General features: G+C 36.1%; 1 long non-coding RNA gene across 2 annotated transcripts in view; it reads left to right on the top strand.

Moving 5' to 3' along the window:
- LOC123615784 (uncharacterized) overlaps positions 1–25,175 on the top strand; it is a 185,199-nt gene that overhangs the window by 128,290 nt on the left and 31,734 nt on the right. For both annotated transcript variants that reach the window (XR_012503264.1, XR_012503263.1), the window contains one exon: positions 5,981–6,037. This is a non-coding gene — a long non-coding RNA (uncharacterized LOC123615784). The remainder of the gene's footprint in view (positions 1–5,980; positions 6,038–25,175) is intronic.

Raw genomic sequence — 25,175 nt, 5'->3', positions numbered from 1 at the left:
TTCCCTTTGACTCCTCTGGGATGTGATCGTTTCTCAGGCTTTTCCTGTTTTTGATAACCTTGATAGTTTTGGGGAGTGGTGGTCAAGTATTCTGTAGCATAACCCACTAATGTCATGTGTCTGATGCTTTTTCCATGATAAGACTGGGATTATGGTTTATTGGGAGGACAACCACAGATAAAGGGCCATATTTATAACATCGTATCAAGGGTATATACCATCAAAGTGATTTGACTGTTGATGTTGACCTTGATAACCTGGCTGAGGTAGCATCTCATATTTCTCCACTCTAGAGTTACTCCTCCACTCCTTCCGCACTGTACTTGTTAGAAGGAAGTCACTCTGTCAAGCTCACACCTAAGGAATGGAGAGTTATGCTCAACCTCCTTGAGGGCAGAGTATGTACATAAAGTATTCAGAATTCTTCTGCAAGATTTGTCTATTTTCCCCTAAATAGTAGTTTATTCAATTATTTATTTGTATCAGTAGAGATTCATAGGTATTTATTTTATACTTGGGTTAAAATCTAATACCGCTTTACTTTGTTCAAATTATTCCAAAATTGTTCCAGCTTTGGCCTTTAGGAGTTCTTTCTGTTGGTGCTTTTGCTTCTTTGGCATACTCCGTTTGATGTGTGTGTGTGTGTGTGTGTGTATGCGTACTATTATATGTGTTTACATTTCCTAACCTTCTGGTACCACAAGATGTTCCAGGCTCATTTTGCATATTCCTCCCCAGTCCTAGACTCAGTCATTTCTCCAGGGAGCCCTGATTCCTTTTATTGGAGAATGGTAACAGAAACCAAGATCCGGGCTCTAGGTGTGCTAGTTGCTAATGGGGTATCATTTGTTTAGGCTCTCTTAAATGAGAGAGCAGAGAAATATATGTGTATGAACTCATGTATATACACATATATGTAACTATCTATGTCTATATTGAGCTAAGTGAGTGTATACTGATATCTGCAACTATAACCCATTAACACAGATTATTTTCGCTTCTTCCTCTTGCTTATGTGTAATTCACACTTCAATAGTGAGAAATGTGGCTATCACCATCCACCATCTATTTACTTTATTGTTCAGTTCCAGTGCATGTGTATCAGAATTGTTAACCCATCTCCCAACATCACTATTTCTTAGTAGTTCATAGAATCTCTGTTACATCTTGCTATTTAATGAGTCTAAATGCTCATATATTTCTATATCATAAATTTGGCTTTTAAAATATTCTAATAACTGCATTTAAAAATTAGCAATTAGTTTCCATTGAAATTCTATATACTTTATGAATTTAAAAGTGTTATTTTGCAGGGAGGGTGTAGCTCAATGGTAGAGTTCCTGGGCTCAATCCCCAGTGTCTTCATTAAATACATAAATAAATAAACCTCATTTATCCCCTTCTAAAAAACAAACAAAATAGTTTTAAGAAAATGTTATTTTAAGAACACTTAAGTGGACCGATCCAGATTGTCAGAGGGAGCCACGGTAAAAAGAAGGTGAGGATCCCGGCCACAGGAAGTTATTGTGAGGGGCTGTGATGAGTGTGATGATGTGAAATGCCTGGTGCAGATGTTACGGGGAGCTCATACTTGATAAATGTTATCTTTGTCCACTTGAGCAGGCTTCTAACTCCTTTAAAGTTCTAAGTACCTTTGAAGAGAGAACATGCTAGTTTAGTTGAAGGGCTTGCTAGGTGTCAGGTGTTGGAGGTAAAGATTCACATAAAGTTAAGGGGGAATGAGAAGATGAGGGGAACCAGAAGACTAGGATGACTCTGAAGGTCAGGGGTTTTGTAGGTCAACAGACAAAGGTTTGGATCTTTCCATTCATAACCCGACTGTGTCTCATTTTTGAAATAAGGAGAGCAATGGCTATTACATAGGCTTGTCCTTAAGAGTGAACGTAGATGTTTAATCTTTTCTTTCAATTTATGTGAGGCAGCGGGGAATTAGTGTGGTGATCTGGGACAGTCCCAGAACATATTGTATTGTCCTTCCTGGTAGAGTTTGCATTCTGTGAAGCCAGACTTACTGAAGGTTTAGACAGTTTCTCGTGATAACTTAGGTTCCTTCAACCATCAAAGTACTCTTACCAGATTCTTTCTACTCATGGAGGACAACTGATGTTGATGGTGCTAGAGAAAAGACAAAAATTAAAGATGTTCAATGGCAGGAATGAACTGCTTCAGATTCTACACCATAGTGAGAGGCATAAGGGAACTAGAAAGAAAAAGAAAAAAAAAGAAATGAGAAATGTCTTACGTCAACATATTGGGTTTGATTTTGTCTGCTTGGAACTTGACACACACCAGAAGGCCAGATAATTTAATTTAATGAGTAGTGACTAGAGTGACGTGAAAGAGATCAATTTTTTACTCCATGACTTTTCATTGCACAATCCTTTTAAAAACAAAACAAAACAATCTTCAGATCATGACTTGAAGGTCTGCAATGCTTCCTTTCTGATATGCTGGAGTTAGAGATCAAACACCCTAATGATATCATGAGTCTCTGCAACGACACTCTGAAACCAGAGCCAGAGGCCCTGTATGAAAGCTGCCAGCATTCAAACCACCCCTTTAGGTTAAGGAGTCCTTCCAGAAAGGTCCCATTTAAATGCAAAAACACTATCAAGACGAGTGACTGAGTACTCAGTATCTCATTAGCAGCCATTAGCAATGTAGCAGAGATTAGCTTCTCAGATTTATTATGGAGAAGAGCTGTCAGGGTGATTTGGCCCAGCGTCTGTCACCCACTGACTGCCAGGTTTCACGCTCTTATCACCACATGGGGGGTCTGCCTAAAGCTGGGAACTTAGTTTACTAGAAAGAATTGGGCACTTAATGCACAATAATCAATATTGTTTTATGTAACTTTGACTTACGTGAAAGGGTAGAGAAGAATTTTTATAATAATAGCACCTTTGTGTGTGTTGATTAATCATGCTCTACAGAAATCTTAAATTTTATGATAAACATCTACTTTGTCAATGAGGTCAGAAAGTACATCATGTAAAATATGCACAGACGTAATTCAGGGAAAACAAAGCTATGGTAACAGAAATAGAGTTGCATTCAAGGAATTACAGATAGACTAAAAATTTTCTGCATTAATATGAAAACATTGATACAACAGTGCGAGAAAATGATCGTTCACATGAAGCTTGGTATGTGATATTGAATATCTGTGACAGAGATAGGAATGTGAAAGGAGAGTAGTGACTACAAACAGAACAGCATCTGTGTCTTTAGACATTGCTAAGAATTCACGTTGTTTTTACTGGTAGGAGCTGACTGACGTATCAGTGTAAGACAGGTAGTATCCTGTAATTGGAACTCTAGACTTAGTTGTGAAATGCATATTTGCTTAAGTGACATGCTTGGTAAATGGCATATGATACATTCAATAGTGTGATGTAAGGGATTCTCAAACCCTTGTGTAAAGCATCATCATGTGGGGTCATGAAGTAAAACCATCCACTTTGGCAATACTCTGAATTTTTTTAATTTTAGGTCTTTTAAAGAGTTTGATGAAACCAATACATCCCTTCTGCAGAAAAGTAGACTCTACAGAAAGCTTTTTGATTGTAATCAGTAGATTATTGAGTAGTATTTATAAAGAATTATGTCCCTGTAATTATTCATTTTTTTCAAATCCAATTTAATTAAAAAAAAGGAAATTTAAATGTGATTAAAAAGTAAGTTTCAATGAACTGTTGTTTGGTCATCAGGCAAACTGATATTCATTCAGCAGATATTAATGGGGTGTCTAATATGTGCTGCTGTTCTAGGCACTGGAGACACAGGAGTGAACAAAGGAATCTCTTCCTTATGGATCTTATGCTCCAGTGGAAGGAGATGAGCATAAATGCATAGATGTAGTTGGTGGAAAGGACCATGAAGGAGCAGTGTAATGATGCAAGGGTGGGGCGATTATATAGGGTGGTCAGGGAACATTTGAGCAGAGATTTGGAAGAAGTGTGGGAGCAAGCCATGAATACATTGAAAAAGAGGTTTGGCATATGCAGATAGATGGGCTTCTGCTTTATGTGTTTCAGAGATGGGCAAGTTAGTTTTGTTTGTAGTGAAATGACCAAAGGGGAAATTGATGAGGTTAGAAAGGTAGGTAAGTGGAAATCATTTAGGGCCTTTTAGGCAATGGTCAGGAGAGATCTTTAGGGGACTAGGAGTTTGTTTTTGGACATGCTAGGTTTGTGATGCCTGTCATATCTTAGTGAATCCCGGAAGCAGACAACTGGATATACTAGTCCAAAATTCAGCAGCAAGAGATAGCATGGCTATAGATGAAAGTTAGTAAATCATCATGGTATGAAAAGTCTTTGAGATGAAATCACTTTGTAAGTAGGTATAGGCGGAGGATAGATGACTTTGAAAGACTGAGCTGTAAGATACTCCGATATGTAGAGGATTCTCTAGGAGGGTACGAGAAGGGCATGGGAAGAAGTGAGCAGGAAGATAAGAGTAACTGTCCCATGAGCCAAGTGGAAAGCTGTAAGAAGGAAGAGGGAGTGAATATTAGTCCTCCTAATAAATTAAGATGATAGGACTTGGAAACATAGATGTAACTGATAACGTTGAGAAGAAAAGTTTCTATGTAGTGGAGAGGGCAGAAATAGGTAAGTGGGAGAAAAAGTGGAAATGTTAAGTAGAGCTATCTTTTTTGAGTAGTTTTGCTATAAAAAGGAGCAGAGCGTGGGGCAATGATTAGATTTTTTTTTCCTTTAAAATGAGAAACATTAGATCTTTGTATACTGATAGGAACATCTAGTAGAGGGCAAATAATGGAAGGTGTGTTACGGAAAAATCGGTCACTGCACCCCGAAAAGTGAATTCAAACTCAGAGGCAGAGTTTTGGGAGCAAAGAAAAGAGCAGCTTTTTTGCTCCATCCAGCAAGGGGAGCCACAGCACGCTAGCGCCTTAAAGACTGTGAGCCCATCTCGGGGTTGGGGCCTTGAGGTTCTATAGAAAAACTGGATGGAGCAGAAAAGGTGATAAAAATCAAGGCATTTTATAGGGTGCTCCATTCCTCTTAACCTCAAGAAATCTTCAGGAGGAACTCCGGAGGGTCTGCCCATTCTTCTGAGATTATCAGCCTGTTATCTCCTTCCTGGAGCATAGCCTCTGGTTAAAGTGTTTCTCAGTAAAGAACAAATCAGCAAATGGTTTTCGCCTCAGGGAAGTCAGTTTTTCAGTTTGCTTTGTACTCCTTCAGGTGCAGGGAAGAGGAGACACAGGAGAAGAGAAATCCCTGATTAGGCAAGAGGGGAGACATCGAGTGCAGAGTGGAGGGCTTGGATTTAGAGGACAAACATTTCTTCTGCTAAATTAGGATGGAAGGTAGAACAGGTGGTTTCAGGTAGACCCAGGTAGGTTAGCAGACTTGATGTTAGGAGCTTATGGATATTCTATTCTGATCCCTCCCGTACTGAGAGTGAAATAAGAAGCAGCTGAGAATTTAGATAAAGAGATGTTGTAGATGTAAAGAAAGAGGAGTTATGAAATTGTCATCTAGAACAGAAGAAAAGAGAATTAAGAAGTCAGTTTTCCAGTAAGCACTAAGTTCACAAGGGGTAAGTGGCCATGAATTTAAATGAGATCAGTTAGCGCTGTTGCTTGTTTTTTAATCTAGCCATGTTTAGGGGCTTGGCACAGTGGCTGAGTTGGCCTAAGATTCTATTTCACTAGGTCGGGCATTTTGCAAGGCCAACAGGGCTGAGAATGAGGGCCGAGGAACTTCACAGAGTCTACACGGAAGTGTGATTCTAATGATGGACCGTGGACTCTAATCAGGAGAGGCAGAGAATTGAGGAGTTAGGCCTGGAGCACTACACTTGGTTTTAGCTGTATGTCTGGGTCACAAGAGCTGAAAATCTTGACTGACAATTATGACAAGAGCAAACACAGTGATAACCCCCACAGTTCACTCAGTTACACAGGATCTCTGTGTGTTTCTTTCAGCTGAATTCCTGTCTGTAATTTCTTGATCCTTAAGTCGATGACATTATCTGAGATGAGGTAAGCATTTTTGATAAAGTCTTTCAGAAATGAATTTTACAAGACTATTTTTAATTTTAAAGTTTTTAGAATAGAAATTTGTATAACAGCTTGCAGTGATTTCAAGTGCTTTGCTTCTCTGTGAAGAGACATTAGTCTGTTACACCTGGCTCCAACCACCAGGAGTGCTTCCTCTGGCACTGAAAATAGGAGTAAAGTGTAAACATTAAACAAATATCTTATCTTTAAAGCATATGTAGCAGTGTTTCCTTTCTAATATGGGTCAAATGTCACTATTAACTCCACTTCCATTTTTTCCTCAGTGTAACTAGTTTATTACCAAGTTTCTCTTCATTGTGTGTATAAAGCATGTTTGCCCCCTTGTGGATGTTTCTGGAACTGTCGCTGAACTTTTTTCTTGTTTTTGGTAGGGGAAAAAAAGACTGAAAGTGCAGATATTGTGGTCAATAGGAATTATTTCTGATGAAACCCTGAGGCTGACCAAAAGCGGTTGAAATCACTAGGTGTTTACCTTCTTCTAGTAGCTTCAAAACTTGGGCTTATGTTAAGAGCCACACTTTAGCTGAATCTGGAAGAAGAAGATAGTTAAAAAAGTTAAAATTTTGACATTATTTTAAAATATGAGAATATACAATTGTGAAAGAAAGCTAGTCAGTCTTTCCTTTATATAATGTTAAAATGCTTAATGTCTCTAGCTTAACCCGGAAGGATCAGATGGCTTTTTTTAAATTAGTTTAAGATTACATAAATATAAATAAAGCTTGCCATTGATTAATTTCACTTGCTACATACAGATTTATACAAGTTATGAGAAAGTCCATTCTTAAGACTGCGTGAACATCAACAAGTCTGAATTTTCAATAAGAGTTTTCCTTAACATACTGGAAAAAATAACTTAACTAAGCATTTATGACATGAGCTGGTACTGGTTTAGGTTCTGGGAATAAGACCCAGTTTCTTTCCTCAAAAGAGTTGCAAGCTGATGTAGAGACAAAAGTTGCAATAAAGTGTCATACATTCCACTGCAGAAGTTTGTACTTGATATAAATTGATAGAAATGCTAGCAAGTTATTTTAAGTTTATTCTAGAGAAGTAGTTCAGAATAGCTTCATAGACGAGAGGACCTGAACTATCTTGGGAGATCTTTAAACACATGAGGAGTGGGAACCGGAGGTGAGAAGGCAAAGGCAGCCTAGCCTTAGAAAGGAAATGCACACAGGCATGATCCTGTGGCTTATTCACCCATTCTTACAGGCCTAATAGGGACACCTGCTGGTAGCTGCATCACTTTCATCATCATCACCATCATGTTAACAATGAATGAATACTTGTCGTCAGGTAGGGAAATGAGCTCTTAACACCTAGATGTTTTCTACCACCTACCTTATGAGTTCAATATTGTAATTATTCTCATTTTACACGTACAAACATGAAGGCTTAGAAAGATTAAGTAATTTGCTCAAATTAAGTGAGTACACTTCAACTCCATGCTCTGGACCTCTGTGCTTAACAGGCTAAAATGACTGGCACATATTAAGGGCTCAAATATTGGTTAATAAGTATAATAATCTCATAAAAGCTGAAGTGATCTACTTTGAAGCATATGATGCAATTTGGTGAATGCACTTGAGTGCACATAGATGAATAGTACAAGTGAGATACACACAAAAACAGAGAATAAAAATTCATATATGTATATCTGTTTGGAACAAAGAATATTTTTTCATGTCTAACTTCTTAGTAAGCAGCAGGATATCCCACACACATTGCTAGGCAGCATCAACAGGGCAGTGTTACAGATGCACAGAGAGAAAATTTACATTTCCTGCACATTACAGATATGTATGTGCTCTGATCACTTCTTAAGAATGAAATAATTTGAATTTTTAATTTTACTTATCAATGGTGTACATGAATCATGTTAGGTGAAGAGTTGTTGGTTGATTGGAAATTTTATGTTTGAATATTTTACAGAAAACAGCAAACAACTCCTTTTAGTCTTAAAACATCACATTCAACAAATAAGCAATTATGCTGAAGAAAGTGGCCAATTCAGTACAGTGTCTGGGATCTAAAATATATGATAATTACTTGAAGGAACTGGGAATAGATGAGATAAGGCCAGGAGGGAGCTAGGTGGTGGCTGAAGCTTTTAGCCCGGGTGGCTGAAGGTTTTAGCCCAATAGCCAGGTTCAGGTTGGTAAAAGGACGACTATTTTAACAACTAGAACTTCTTAGCGACAAAGTAGACTGCATTTTACAATCATAAACTCCCTGTCACTGAAGTGGTTTAGCAGAGGTTGAAGTTAAGAAGTCGGAAAAGCAGAGCCTTTTTACAGTGAGAAAACTCTATGATTCTATGGTTTCGCAACTCCTCGTAAATTTGTATAGTTCACACGTGCCACTCATGGTGACACTTAAGTATATGATGTCTTGAGATGGCCATTTGAAGTTGTTTCCTGTGCCACACTCTACAAATGTCAGGACTGTTCCTGTGCAAATCTTATTTCCCCCACTGAATCAGTATTATCCCTAAACAAGGGGCTTTCTTCCAGGAGGACATGAAAGAGCCGTTCAGAAGTGTCCAAACTGAGTTTTTACAAAACTGTGTTATCAAATTTTGTTTACAGCAAAATTTCAAACATAGCATTATGAGTTCCTGTAATACCCTTTACCCAGTTTCCCAAAATGTTAACATTTTTTATTACCATAGTACAATGATTGAAACCAGGAAGTTTACAATGACATCATACTATTAACAAATTTATAGACTCACATTCAGATACTGCCTATTGTCTTGTGGCCCAGGCTCAAATATAGGATCCCTTGTTGCATTTACTTGCCATAGCTCCTCATTCTTCTCCAGTCTAGGATAGTTCCTCAGTCTTTCTTTGTCTTTTATGGCCTTGAACTAGTGGAAAATCCTAGCCAGTCATTTTGTAGAATTTGTCTCTGTTTGGGTTTATTTGGTATTTTCATGTTTAGACTGAGGATATGTATTTCTTGACAAGAACACTTCAGGAGAGATGCCATGCCCTTTTCAGTGCACTGCATTAGAGGAGCAAGAAGTCTGCATGTCTCATCACTGGTGATGGTAACTTTGATGACTCGATTATAATGATAGCTGGAAAGTTGCTATTTTTCCTTTTTTGTAATTATTTGAGGTTGTTTAAGTATCCTGCTTTTTGTTTAATTTTCCCACATTGATTTTAGCATTCATCAATACTTCCTGGCTCCAACAATTATGTGGTGTTTGAGGAACGATCATTTCCAATTCTGATCATTCCTTCTACATTTATTAACTATAATTTGACTGTAAGGAAGATTTTTTCCTTCTCCTTCATTTATGTATTTACTTGGTTATTGTGTGTGTGTGTATGTGTGTGTATGTATGTGTGTGTGTATATATATATCAGTGTGAACTTGTGGATATCTACTCTAGTCTATGGGTTAAAATCCATTACTATCACTAATTATTTTGTTTCTCAGTGTTCCACATTTGGTCATTGATACTCCTTCAGGCTGTCTTCTGTGTTTTTCCTATGTGGCCATTCAATTTTTGGAGTAGTACTTTACTTTCTGGCACCACAAAATGCTCCAGACCATCTTTTACTTTACCTTGTCCTAGTCTTGTATCAGTCATTTCTCCATGACATTCTTTTTCCCTGCATTAATAATGGTATTTAGAAACCAGCATGTTGGTATGAAGTGTACCCATTACTACCTAAGCTACTCCATTGCCCTTTTAGCAGATAGAGCTAACAACACATATACAAATACATACACATATACAAATATATCTGTCTATTTTCATATTTATCTAGTGTGTGTGTGTGTGTGCATACCCACACAGGCACACGTACACATACATATGTAACTTCAAATTGATACATGAGTTCAAACTGATACCTTGATTCCAGTTCAACACCAAAAGGTTTATTCTAGCCTTCCTTATCCTTTCCTTATTTGTAACTTTTTTCTCTACCAATTAGAAACCTAATTCTCCTATTTACAATCTATTTACATATTTGTTCAGTTCTGGAATACACATAAAATACTTTAATATCATTGACCTTTACACTTATGAAAAAACAATTTACTAACAAATTCAGTACTTGTGTACAGTTCTTTTTGTCTTTAGCTTTTCAGTGTATATTAAGTGTATTTTTAATTACAGTATATTAAAATGCTGTTTTCCAGGGTTAGTTAGGTCAGTTCTTCCCTGCCTCCTTCAGTGTGATTTTGTTATTTATTTGTAAAAATCTTAGGCTTATTTGTTACTGTTTGTGATCCAGTTGGTGATCCTTTCAAATCCTGCATGATTTTAATTATTTGTTTACTTGTCTATGCAAAAAATGCTCATAGATTTGGTCAGAACTGTTAAAAAAAAAAAAGGCATATTCAAGTGTCATCCCCTCCTCGTTCTTTCTACCTCACTCCTATTCTTCCTTTCTTTCTGCCCAGTTCCCATCTGCTTCCTGAGACGTTAGTCACACTAGTCTCTGGTTTTTCCTTCTTGCATTTCTTTTTGCACTGATGAGTAGATACATGCGTTTTCTTACATGAAAAATAGCACACTATACTCCTTTGAACTCTGCCTTTAATATATTGGAAATCACTCTGTATCTGTTGATAGAGATCTTCTGTATTCTTTTTTTCCCCCTGTAGTCTGAAAAAAATCCAGCACTTTGTGCTCAACTCAGACTACTGAACCAGAATTTATGGCAGAATATGTGATAATCCATATATATAATAAGCTCCCCAGGTGATTCTTTTCCTTGGGGAAATTGGAGATACACTGCTTGGCATCTCTGCAATTTACATGTCTAAAATGGAAACTTCAATTATTTCTTCTTCCACGCCGTTCCATCCTGGAAATCCTTTCTTCCTTGGTACTATGATCCATACAACACAAAAACCTAGGAATGATCTTCAGTTCCTTACTTTTCTTCACTTTCTATATGTGTGTATATATTCATACATATACACATATATATAATATTTTTCTTCATATTCATTGCCATCATCTCAGTCTGAGCCACTATCATTTCTCCTTTGTTCTATTTGAACAGCCTAGTAGCCACACAAATCTGATTATTTCAACTATGTTTTCAAAATCATTCAATTGCTTTCCCTTGCTTCTAAGAGAAAATCAAAATCTTTAGCTTTATAGATTCTGGCCTTGCCTTTTCTTCTTGTATTTTCATACTTATAAACACACACACTCACACACACACACTCACTCACACTCATACACAGATACATAGTTAGTATTGTTTTTTTAGTCTTTGTTTTCCCTCCCATCCTGGCTTGAGAAAATTAAGAAACAAACTCACAACAAAAAAATTAAGCTTTAAAAATAAATTGGAGTAGTGTCCCTCCAGAACACGTCTCTGAAGTAGTGCTGGCATCACTAGCAGCACAGCCCAGGTTTTTTCCCTTGGGCATAAAAGTGTGGTGAAAACGTCTCACTAGAAATCAGAATCTAAGCTTTCAAAGTCCAATTCTATCTCCAATCTTCTGCAGTATGCCTTAAGGATTAAAGCACAGGAATTAGAATCCGAGGTCTGGATTGAGTCTAACCTTCTTTCATATGAATTTTTTTTACCTTAGACAAATCATTTATCTTTTCATGCCTCAATTTCTTCATTTATGAATGGAGATGTTAAGAGTATTGATATTCAAGGTTAATGAAAATAGAATGAATGTAAATATCATTACACAGTTTTTGAACACCTAAAGTTAAATGTGGGGGGATTGGTAAGAATGTGGAGCACCTGTAGCCCTCATATACTGCTTGTGGAAATGTAAAATGGTGCACTCACCTAGGAAAACAGTTTGTCAGTTTCCTAGAAGGTTAAATATGTATTGACCACATTGATGCATCCATTGCACACATGGGTATTTACCCAAGAGAGAGGAAAGCATAGGTCTATAGAAATGTACATGGACATTCAGGCATCTTTATTTGTGACAGCTCAAAACTGGGAAGCAACCCAAATTTCCATCAACAGGTGAAAGGATAAACAAATTTGGCATGTCCATCAAGTGGAATGCTATCCATGACAATAAAAAAGCTATTGATACAAAATCACATGGATGCATCTCAAAATAATTATGATGAGCAGAAGAATTGAGACAAAAAACTAATAAAATGTCAGAATGCTTAAGCTAGTCTATACTGACAGAGAGAGCATTGTATTCCTGGAGGTGAGCGGTGGCAGTGAAGGGAGGGAAGGAGAGGTTACAAAGGGCAATGAAGAAACTTTTGCGACTGAATAATATGTTCCTTACCTTGATTGTGGTAATTATTTCACAGCTGTATACATATGTCAAAACTTGTTAAACTTTACCTTTAAAGGAATATAGTTTATATTATGTTAATTATACTTTTATAGAATGAATAAAAATGTTAGTAATAGCCCTCTCGGGTGCTTAGAAATGATTATTTTTTATTTTTAAACTTTTGTTTCTGATTTTCCTCTAAAGTTTCTTAAAATCAAGATTATTATTTCTATACTATAAAAATGAGCAAATTTTAAGAAAAAAAATTCATTATTTAAATTCCTGTCTTCTTCTAAAATCCAGTTAGGTGTTCTTTCATTAATTTTTTTTTACTTGAAAACATTTTAAGCAATACAGAATTTGCCAGGATAGTACAAGGGAGATCTGCATACTCTTCACCTGGATTCAGTAATTCTTAACATTCTGCCACATTTGCCTTAATCTCTGTCTCTCTCTCTCTCTCTCTCTGTATATATATATATACACACTTATATGTATTTATGATAATTATTATTATTTTTCTCAAACATATGAAAGTTATTTCTGGATATTATGACGCTATCAGACACTATGACACTTTGTCACTTCCACACACATAGTCTGGCTCCACTAGTTGGAGAGGGAGTACCAAAATGGCACCTACCAGCCCTGTGCTTAGCCAGGGAGGAAGAGATTGCAAAAATGCTGTCACCCTGTGTCTCTGTCCCTGGAAACATTTCCAACATTTTCCTGTCTCTCTGCTAGATACTCCAAGATTAGTAAGAGGGTCTCCTTCACCTACAGTCTAGGCTCTTTTCAAACTGATATTTTTGTGCTGGGTCCTAGGGTGAGTATGTCTGTGTGTGAGCCTTTAAGAGCGGGTTCTCTGTTCCCTACAGTTTTATGGTTTTCCTGAACATATTTCCCATTTGGTTTCAGAGACAGGTATTTAGAGGTCGTGTCCATCCTGTACTGGATCTAATGATTGGAGTGCCTGATGTGGAGCACAAACCAGTGCTCCTCAAGGAGAAGTTCTGCATTCTGAGATTCCTCTCTATTGTGAATTGCTATGGCTGGGATGGTTTTTTGTTTTGCTTTTGTGTTTTGGTAAGACCGTGTCTCTGCCTCTCCTATCTATCTTGATGCTGCCCTTTCATCCTTCGTTGTGGAGGTTCTGTTCATCCAGTTTTCAGGTCTTTCTCAGAAGAAACTGTTCCATATACAGTTGTGGATTTGTAGTGTCTCTGGGAAGAGGTGAGTTCAGGATCTTCCTATGCCACCATCTTGAACCCTTCCCCACATTCACTCTTGAGTTGAGGTGAGCAGGAGGTCTCCTTTATAATTTTTATGAGGTGATTTTCTATTTAGTTTTGTTCCATAGACGTTAATTAACAACTGCCAACACAAGTCCCTGAAACATTCTTTCTTCTGGATTTCTATTCTTCTTCTTGCAATGCTGACATGTCTTCAAGTGTCTTCTCTTTTGAACCTTCAAGTCTTTTCCTTTGCAAGCCATTCTGTCATGGGGGACATGTTTCAGAAATTCTTTCGTGGCCTGCCCACATCACTAGAGCTCACTATTCCAAGTCAATCCAAGCTATAATTCCATGTAATATCCAGAGGTTTTCAACTAGGTATAGCAGGCTTAAACAGTGATCGAGTTGAGATAACTTACATGTTTCCAATCTCTTAAGTATGCTTTCCTGCTCAAATGGTTGTTAAAGTAATTAAAGGTATGTGTCTTCTAATTTCAAGCAAATCTGTCCTTTGAGTGAATTTAGCTGAGATTTGCATATGTTCTTGACATCCTCTCTCAATCTGGAATTAGTTGCACTGTATTTGGCAGCTGTTATCCATAGATTATGCTACAGGCTTAGGACTATTTTTTAATTTCATTAAAAAAAGAAATCCTTTATCTATTTTTCTTTATTATTATTTTTAGTTGGCACAAATTAAAAGAATAAAGACATCTTTGTGTTGAAATCACCAAGATTTCAGTCATCATTTTATTAATGAAAACAGATACATGAAATATTTTTATGTATTTATTTGATGGAGGGGGAATATATTATTCTTGTATTTAGATTTATTATTTGTTTTACATTACTAACCTATAATTTTCTTTTCATTCTTATATATATATATTGCATATATGTATTAAATATCTAAAGGAATACTTCAGCTTCAGAATTAAATTTGTTTTATTTTATTAGATTTCAAATTTGGAAGTGAATAAGCATTGGTACAACATATATCAGTGACTTAAATGAGAGGTTTTATTGAAACATGATTTTAAGCATGTTCAGTCAAGTTTAAATTCCTCCTCTAGGAATTCAAAGCAAAGTTATTTTATTTGTTGTAAGCTTGGAATTTTTAATTGCATCAAGAATCAAATTGTGAATACACTTTGGATGACTTATTCTCAAATTTATTCTTCAGAGAGTTGTGCAAGTTGGTTCTGATGCTCTAAATCCTAAACAGAATTATATTGTAATTGCAGATAAATATTTGTATAATTATCAATATCCTAACAAATAAAACACACATAAACATTCACATTTGTATGTGAAAATTTTAATCATTGCCGATATTAAACTCAGTCCTAAATGTTATAAACAGATTATTAAATCTACTTCTAAGAGCTTTGCCTTCCAGAGCACATGGCTAGAAGAGTAACCAATTTAAGCAACAAGGAGCAACATTATCTTGTTGCCACTGCTCCAGCTACTCTTGCTAAAATGCTAAAATGCTGATCCCACTTCTATCTTACTTTTTTTTTTTCTTATTTCCCTTTTGTACGAAGCCTATTTGTATATGTTTTTTCTCTGCATATGTCTTTGGTATCATACCTAATCAATCGTTGCTACTTAGTGAATATTAATACTATTCTAACCAGTAACATTCTATCTAAAGAGGAAGTACGATGTAGTGTGGTTGGGTCCACCTATCTGCTGGATTAGGCAATTCAATCATTTGAATTTTCTGAAACTCAATTTTATAATCTTTAAAAGTAGGAGATTAGATAATCTCTATTATCTATTGTAGCTCTATTACTTTTGTAGTAATTTCTGTAATATAGTCTTGTTGGAGTCTTACTTAAAAACAAGTGGCGATTATTTATGATCTTGTAAGTAAGAAACAGAGGAGTGAATGCAAAATCACTCTCCAACTATAGTCCCAAAGAATCCTTTATACCTCTATTTTTTACCTTATAGTTCATGTAAATGATATCCATTACTTAAAATTTCATAAGCAAAGACCATCTGGTCTTTATAAATGCTATTTCTGCTTTACCAAATATTGATAAATTGGGCAGCTTTGTGCTGCCAAATACTTAGGCCTCTTTGTCATGGCTTCATACCAATTTCAAAATGAATATTGAACATGATTATTTAGGGATAAAAGAGTGATAGTAAATAAAACCATATGCTTACTATTAAAGAATTTTATTTGAATAACTCTTAGTAGCATGTTTTCAAAACTTGGTCCACTTGCAGTACTGGAAGGGTCCCGTTTTCATTTGATTCTGAAACTATAGCTCTTGGGCAATAAGCCCATCTGTAGTAATGGTCCAGGCTGAATTGAGCTTGATTAGTATTTGAAATTGATTCTGTCCAGATACCAGATGGCCCACGTTGGTATTTTATTTGTCACTTTCAAAGGAAAAACATTTTTTTTTTACCAGTGGGAATGAACAGATTCAAGATGATGACTGTTCTCCCCCAGGTTTACAAATAATTGTTGAATGTTAGTGCAGGGTTCATTGTTAACTGATGGCTCTGCTCCAGCTACTTATGCAATGAATCGTTCTCTTTGTCATGTAGCTTCTTTAGATTTTACCTTTCATTCCTACTCTTTTAAAAGTCTACTTTTTTAACTAGAATATTATAGCAAGTCCATGCTATAAATGTATTCATAGCCTGCCTTTTAGAGAACACAGTGAAGAGTCAACTGACTTATTGACTGGAGTGGAGGATTTATAAAATGATAGTAGAAGCTAAGATGAGAACAGCTAATGGCATCTAGATTTTTTTTTTCAGTGTAGGAAATAGCAACTGCTCAAAAATTGTTTTCAACAGGAAAGTGGGAGAATAGAGCTGGAAGTAAGGGTGGAGAGATATTTGTATTAAGCCAGGTGAGAGATGATCAGGATTTCCGTTTGGCAGGTGTCCGTGGCAAAGCAAAAGAAGGGGCAAGTAAGAGTTCCTTTGAAAGAAGAATCAGTGGCAGATATGACATAGATGATGAGGGGGCTGTGCTGCCGTCTTGGCCCCTCAGCTTCTCACATCCCGAGCAAAAATACATGGAACAGGATAGATTTGTTGACCCCCTTTTCCACAAGCTCCCGCAGGCATTTTGAAGGAAGTGCAGAAAACTTTTAACAATAAAAGTTGAAACTTAAGCGGCAGTCATTTTCCTCCCAACTGCAAATAAAAGTAGTCAGGTGGGAGCAGAGAGCTGGAATTTTCTCTTTCAAACAAGAGGAGATTCAAATTCATGATGTACCAAATAATAGCGTCCTATTTCATTTTATAAAATTCTCAAAATTTCAAAGCAAAATAAAATAAAATGCACAAAGGAGGAAATATGTTTGGATATACTGGAAAACATGCAGTAAATACATTTCGCCCCTCCTACCACTTCCTCACTCTGATGAAATCCCGTAGCACAGTCTGTTTTACCGGGTGGTCACGTGAGCGGGTTTGACGTGCAGGAATAGTAATGAACCACAGGGGCAACACTGACCGGTGAGAAAAAGGTGTTGGAAGAGCCCTCTCCTTAGTTTTCCTTTGCTGGACTGGGGTTTCTGCAACGCTTCTTTGGAGGTGTATCTTGCCGAGTAAGCACCGGGCTGACCGTTTTGTGAAGACTTGTCCTGCTTCCCCTCCTTCTCTGCTTTGCTTTTTACTCACTCCGTTAAAACTGCGTTTCTCTCAATAGCAATATCCTTCAAACTTAGTGAAACTGAGAATCACCTAAAGAGATTTTTTTATACCCTCGTATCTGAGCTCCCCCTAGATATTCTGATTCAGCATGTTTGGGGTGGGGGCCCAGCCCTTGTAGTTTAAAAAGCTGCAAGGCAACGCAGACGCAGCTGGTGAACAGACCACAGCTGAAGTGCTGTAGACCAGAGCATTAGCAATTAAGTTTATCCTCAGCCTCTAGGGTTTTTTTGTTTGTTTGTTTGTTTATTACTATTGTTTTTAATAGTAATTCTACATATTTAAGATGTACATCTTAAGAAATGATAGTAAAAAAAAATAGATGGTAAAATGATTACTGTAATCATTGACTAGAATATCCATCTCCTCAAATAGTTATCTTTTTTCTTTTTTTGTGCTATACATTAGATTTCTAGAATTATTATTATTATCATTCCTCTTACATAACGTAAACTTTGTACCTTTTGATCACATCTCCCCGTTTCTCCCACCTCCTCAGCTCTGGTAACCACTGTTCAACTCTCTGCTTCTATGTGTTTGACATTTTTAGATTCCACATATCACTGAGATCATTTTATTTTCTTTCTGTGTCAGGCTAATTTCACTTAGCATAATGTCCTTTAGCTTCATTCATGGTATCACAATGGCAGGATCTCTTTATGTTATAAATGTATATTCCACTGTATAGCCATATCACAATTTCTTTATTGATTCATCTATCAATGTACATTTAAATTGTTGCCATCTCTTAGCTATTGTAATAATGCTGCTATGAGCATTGGAATGTAGCTATCTCTTTGAGGTGCTACTTTTATTTCCTTTAGACATATACCCAGAAGAGGGATTACTGGGTTATACGGTAGTTCTATTTTTAATTTTTTAAGAAGCCTCCATATCATTTTCCATAATGGCTGTACAATTTACACTCCCACCATCAGTGTACAAGGATTGCCTTTACTCCACATCCTTGTTAACACTTATTTTCCTTTTATCTTTTTGATAATAGCCGTTCTAACAGATGTGAAGTGAAATCTCATTGTGGTTTTGATTTGTATTTCCCCCAAATTAGAGATGATGAGTGCTTTTTCATATACCTGTTGGTTTTTTTGTATGTCTTTGGGAAACTGTCTATTCAGGTCCTTTGCCCATTTTTCAGATACGTTGTTTGTTTTGCCATTGAGTAGCATGAGCTCAAGCTCTATTTCCAAGTAACCTAAGACAGCATTAAGAGCAGAATTATAAATTGCCACCCTTATTACTAAACCTTTTTACATATAGCTAATTGTGATGAGGTAGAGGTGGAGGTTAATATATTGGGAGAAGGGAAACCACTGCATATACCAGATGTGAGGGAGATGATAATTATACGATTGTGAAGTAGGTTGGTTCTTTTAAATGGCATTGAAAATGAAGACTTCCCCTCCCCTCAAATGATCAAATTCAACCAATTAATTACCAATTTAAGGCATGCTTGAAAAAGTCAGAGGGCACTCTGACGTCACTAAAGGTGATTCTCATTTCCTCCAGCCCTTAGTGCCTCATTGCACTGAAAATCAGGTCCAGAGTGTTATAAAGTGAAAAGAGCTGCAAAGATTAGATGCGTGGTGTCTACAGACCTTCTGTGTCCAAGTCGGGCCCTGATAAGTAAAGAGTGTTACTCTGAAAACTCATACAGGACTCTTTTGGTGATCAGAAGCAACCTTTTTTTGACTTTATCAGAGAATAGCAACTTCCCATTGCCTGGAGAACATGAAAAGAAAAATGTTACTTGAAGCAAGTGCCTCACAAGATGACACTGTTTTTCTCAAAGCCCACCTCCAACACTCCCATTAGGTATAAGACTTTAGAATCCAGACGTTCTCTTCTGGGAAAAACATAGTAATATGTCAATGGAATTTGAAGACCTGTGAGCAGAGAACAGGGGAGTATATAGAAGAATGGATCTTCAGAGTCTTAGGACACTTTTGGAAATGCACAACGTAAGACTGCATATGGAGAATTCCTTGATAGGACACTATTCATCATTAATTCAAAACTCAACATGGAGTTGGTCTCAATTATTTGCTGAGATGACTCCTTGAATATTGGGCTTAATGACCTATATTAATAGAGGCGTTAGAACTTTCTTGGAAAATTATTGTAGAAGTGGACAGAGGATGCAGAGAAGGTGGAAATATTGGAATGCATTTGTTGTGTGAAAACTAAGAAACCTTTGAAAAGTCAGTATAAAATACACAGTAGATTCTGAAGACTTAACATGAAAAAATATATATAGCAGGCTTCTTTCAATTCTAAAATTTCATGGAGAATGAGGAAGATAACAAAAAATCTCATTTAGTCCAAGTGTCTTACTGTCCTCTAATGGTTAAATATGGTATAAGTGCAAAGAGAGGAGAATGCCATAGTGCTTTACAGCAGAGAAGAATCTTAGGGAATATTTAGCCCAATGTTTCTAACATTATGGGTTTTATGAAAGTCTTAAAAGGAGCAAAAAATATTCTTATGATTTCTTTGGTATTGACAAACTATTTTTATTATCACACTTCCTAAATATGATTAAACATAGGTAGTATACTTATAAATTCCTATAAAAATTTACAACCAATACAGATTAAGATAATAAACATTTTATTGGGGGTTTCAATTAATGACATTAGTGTGACATATTATGTACAACATTAACATGATAGATATAGTTCTTTTGCTAAAGCTAGATTTTGTCTCAAACCTGGAAATGGTCCTGACTCTTGTTGTGTATTTTTTTTTTTGCCTTAGGCATATTCATATTGCCCATGCTAATATATAACTTGAGAAATCTCAAGTCTTCTACAATAAAGAAATGGTGGAATGGATATAGATACGTGGAGGGGGACATACAGAAGGTGGAGAGGAATATTTAAAGTTGATCACACTTGACAGTTTTAGTTATCTCAGTAAAACCTGAAGCAAAAATATAACCATTGTTTCTTTCTTTTTTTTTTTTTTTTGACATTTTTGACCTTGAATAAAAATAATTATTGGTATATTCCTAAGTGATTTTTATTGATTTTAATATTAGCCTTCTATCTTGACAGAAGATACTACTTTCCCATTATTAGTAGATTATTAGTAAAACAAAAGTTCTTGGATAATGTCATTTAAAGATGAATTCAGTTGAAATAAAATAGCCTCAGAGTTCTGATTTTGCTTTTGACTGTCCCCACTTTATCAAAAACCCTCTTTGCTGTAAACCATTAGAAATTACGCTTTCATCACTGCTGAAAGATGTGTTTTCATTACTAGCAGCAGGGAATAAAATGGGAAGCTAATTTAGCTGAAAATTATTTTCACAGTAACTCCATTTTAAGCAAAGAAAAAGAACAGTTTATCTTTTAAAGTAGAAATTAATATTAATAAATTATACATTATTCTTAATTGCAACATGTCAAAGAAATTTTTAAAAATGAATTTTTTTTGGTAATAAAAGAAGTCTTTTGATTGGAAAAACCAACCATGGATTGTTCTCAAACAATAATGCCTAGCACAAAAGGGAATTATATGAACCAAGGGAATTATATACTAGGCATTTATAGCTTTTCAGGTTTTTCTCTTTTCCTTCTAACACATACCCAATGACACATTTTTTTTTTTTCCTATTTACCCAGGGTTCTTTACCAGTCCTGAGTTAGTCTTAACCAGATCCATTCCTTCCAATTCCTCTGTTCTGCTCTGGGTCTTGGGAAGGCTGACTCATGCAGGCTGTGTAACTAACACTCCCTTGTTGAGGGTTATGGTAAGTTTGCACAGTGAGAATCATTGGCCAGAAATTGGAAGGCAGCAGGAAGGGAAGAAAAGCCTCAGGTGTACCATTTGTGTCTCCAGCTCCTTATGGAAAGGAGTGATAGGGTTCCACCCTCTACCAGGTGACATTATCCCCAGGCTTCTCCCACATGGTCTCACCCATTTGTCTTTTCCACTTAGGGATTAGTAGTGGTTCCCTGCTGTTGGTAGTCTCTGAGTTTCTTCCCTCTTCCCTCTATAACTTGTGTAACTAATTTTATGCATTAAATAATTTCTGTTATAATTAGACTCTTTTCTTAGATCCCTTCTGAATCAGGTACTCAATTCTCTCCTAAATTTCTTTCCCTTCTCCAAAACTGCATAATGAAGTAAAAGCAAAAGATGATGTCATTGGAGTAGAAAGGAGCCATCTCAGCATGTGAGATGAATAGAATTATGATGAGGTGACATTTAAGTATTTGGACACTGGAAAGCATTTACATATTTGAACATTCTTTGACATAGGAATAGCCTTGTCCTGCTCCAAGGAGGTTATAGGTGATCACAGCACTTCTTTTCATATAAAATGATGATGGCTCCCAAGCTTCCTCCCTCAGACTGGGGGCCTTTGAGAATTTTATCAGGGCAGAAACCACGTCTTTTTTTTTTTTTTTTTTTTGGTAACTCTTGCTGGTAAAAGGGGCCTTTGATGCTATTACTGTGGAGGGAGATTTTACTTCCCTTCATCCCAGGGATAATGTTAGAAATAATGATCCATCTTGAGCAACGTTACAGGGGCCAAATGAGGGCAACATATGCCCAAAGCCAAGCTGGGATTAGCACTGTGATTCTACAGAAAGAATGCTGGAGGCCAGGTCACAAAAGGAGATCACCACTGACTTTAAATGAGAACAAATTATTACATTTCTACATATAAAATCTGTCTCTGAGACAAGAGAAAGAAAAGAAAGCAATTCAGGCTGCCTTTATTATAACTGAAGTTGATGGTGTTTCTGAAAATATGATGGTAATTCTGAAAATATGGAAATACTGCATAAAAGTGTGAGGTATGAACAAGATGGGAAAATGATGTGCTAAGAACAAAAGCCGGTAAAAGTCAGTTCAGCAGTTTTATTTTTTCTCTGGCTGTGGCTTTTCCAGTAAATAAGAGAAGCTGAGCTAAGCAAGACATATGCATACTGAAACTTTCCAGCCCTTAGACAGAGAGTCCATACCTTACAGGTGAAATTTGTGGGGCTTTTCCACTTCTAAATGTCACAAAGGTAAAATGAGAGAGAAGTAGGTCAAATTTTGAAGACCGATGGGAAGAAATCAGATTTGGCCTGATCAGGCGTCATTTAGGGACCATATTTTCATCATATGAGAAAACTTTAACCATTCACACACAAAAAATTATATGGACTAAGAAAGTAGATGAATAATGAATATTTTGTACCTCTATTGATGCCTTTAAAATAAGGCTAAGAATGGATGTACTATGAGTCAGGGATAATGATACAGATAAAACACAAATAGCAGAACAAGTGTATTTGGTAGAGACTTTTAACAAAACATCTTTTTGTAATATTTTAAATGTACTTTGTAAAGAGTTCAAATACTGAATCACCTGATAGTGATTCATACTTTGATTCGTCTAGGTGCAAGGTTCTTAAATAGCATTAGTTATTCTTTCTGAAAAATTGCTTTGCCGCATTCTTTCTATTGTCATTTGTCCCATTCCTAAAATGGCATATTCTCTTCCTGTGACATCATAACATTGTGCTTTGAGATCTCTGAGGAACTTTACCATACATGCTGCCTTATGACACTGTAGCATAAACAAATAAATATTTGAAGCTAAAATATTGATGTGATTGATTTAAAACACTCTAAAAGCTTTAGGTCATGGCTATGTAACTTCAAAATATGAATATTTTATTGATTCCAAATTCACAGTTGTAATTTCACAGTTGCTTAAAAATTTAAGGTACATTTTATTCCACTCAGTGAACTACCTATGTAGACATATGAGCTATGATTTGTTGGTTGGATGGTTTCAATTATAGTAAAAGTAATTATATTTCTTTCTGAAATAAACTTTCATTCTCTGGATAATTACATTTTGAGTGAAAAGAAAATATCAAAACCTTGGGTTACCCTGGAGATCTACTTTTCTCAGTACTTTGTTATTTTGGCCTCATGATGGCACCAAAGGGTAGGAAATGCCTTTTGAATTCCCATTTACTTACTGAACTGCCATAAAAAAATAAAATTAGCAGATGACAGCTGAGTTTGCTAAACCTTTCACTTCAAATAAGGAAGGTTGTGGGAGTTGTTATGGTTTTGGTATGCCCCCTTTGGTGTAGATGTTTACAGTTCCCTCCTACTTTTCTCTGTGCAAGACACTTTCTCTCCTTTTTCTCCAATTATTTTTGTTCCCTTCCTCTTATCCCTTCTTCCAGTTCATCTCTTCAGTTGCAGCGAGGAAAATGTATTGATGAAAATAAAATGGCTAGATTTAATCATAACAAGAAATTCGTGTCTGAATAACTTTGAAAGATACATGATTAGCAGATGGCCAGTTAAGAAGATGACTCTAAAAGGAAATACACACCATAAAATAGAAAAAAAAAAATGCCCTTTAAGTTGATATCTCACTCATTTTCCAGTTTCTTAGAGAATCAAAATTTAGAATCTAACTTGACACCATAATAAATCTTACTTAAGCTTAATGGTAGCAATCTCAGCTGTTGTCTTATATTTCTCATTGGTAGATGAGACATAGTTAAGGTGTATGTTCAAATGAATGCCCTGCTATGTGTGCACCTCTGTATATCAAGCCTGTGCTCTAGGTTTCTGTTACATATTGAGAGGGAATCAAATAAATGTAAGATGTGTTTTTTTCCCCTTCAAAGAGACTTGCAACCCCGCTTGAGTGACAATATATCTAAAAATAACTAATAGTAATGGTAGATAGCAATTTGAAGGCCTTGGCTATTAGGAAATAGAAATAATACAAAATGGCTTTTGGTTAAGGAAAAACTTAAAGTGCTATATATCATGAAATATTCTCCTTCAATGTAAAAAAAAAAAAGGTTAAGATGAGCACATTACATTTGGTTACACGACTTTTATAACCTGCAATTCACTCTTTCAATTCATGCAATATAAAGATTTTTACATGTTAACTCTATTTTCTCAGTCTTCATAATCTTTTGGATTAGTACAAAGCATTACAGAAATAATTATAACATAGCACCCAATCTTTTCTTTCTAATTTCTGTGGGATTTGGGTCCTTTTCACAATGTTTTTCCTACCTCCCCTCTATAGCATCTCTTGCTTCTGTCCACAACCAACCTTAGTAAAAGTGAGGAACTTCCCTGCTTCCCCAGAGACCCCTGGTCAGCTTGCTCAGACAGTATCCTCTGGTTTTACATAATGAGTATTATTCTTCCTTTTTTACTCTTATTTACCCCCACAGTAAATAAAATATTCATTACTGAAATTTGTGAAAAACAGAATAGTTCTTCACTCCTGGTTTCTTATCACATCTTGCATTTGTAAATGTGCATATTCCCTCACATCCTAAAATCCCTGAGATCTTTGAGGTTGGGCTAGAGGCTAATCTGAGAAGCATAACCTTGAGTCACTGTTCAGGATCAAGTCTGTCCCTTAAGTAGGTATTCCTTTTGAGGAAAGTTCCTTCTCTATTCATCACAGTGCCTGGGTACCTAACGGATGAGCTTTGTCCCTCAATAGCCTGAATATCTTTATTTTGGGGGTTATGTGGGTTAGTTACCTCTCAGCCTCTAAATCACTATATCCATGAGGCTTATTGGCATTCTCTTTAAAATCAGTCTTTAGTAGGACCAGCTTGTCTGGACTAACTCTCTCTCTCCCAAACACATACACACACAAAATCTTCCTTGACTTAGGACTTAACCTATTGTTAAGTTGAAAATATCGTAAGTTGAAAATATTTTAAGTTGAAAATGCATTTGATACACCTAACCTACTGAACATCATAGCTTAGCCTAGCTTACCTTAAATGTGCTCAGAACAGTTATATGAGCCTACAGTTGGGCAAAGTCATCTGACACCAAGCCTATTTTATAATAAAATATCAAATATCTTACATAATTTATTGAATAGTGTACTTAAAGTGAAAAAC

The sequence above is a fragment of the Camelus bactrianus genome, chromosome 29, assembly GCF_048773025.1.
Source record: "Camelus bactrianus isolate YW-2024 breed Bactrian camel chromosome 29, ASM4877302v1, whole genome shotgun sequence".
Classification (NCBI taxonomy): Eukaryota; Metazoa; Chordata; class Mammalia; order Artiodactyla; family Camelidae; genus Camelus; species Camelus bactrianus.
The sequence above is the reverse complement of the archived record's forward strand: the minus strand, read 5'-3'. Positions and strand labels throughout refer to the sequence as shown.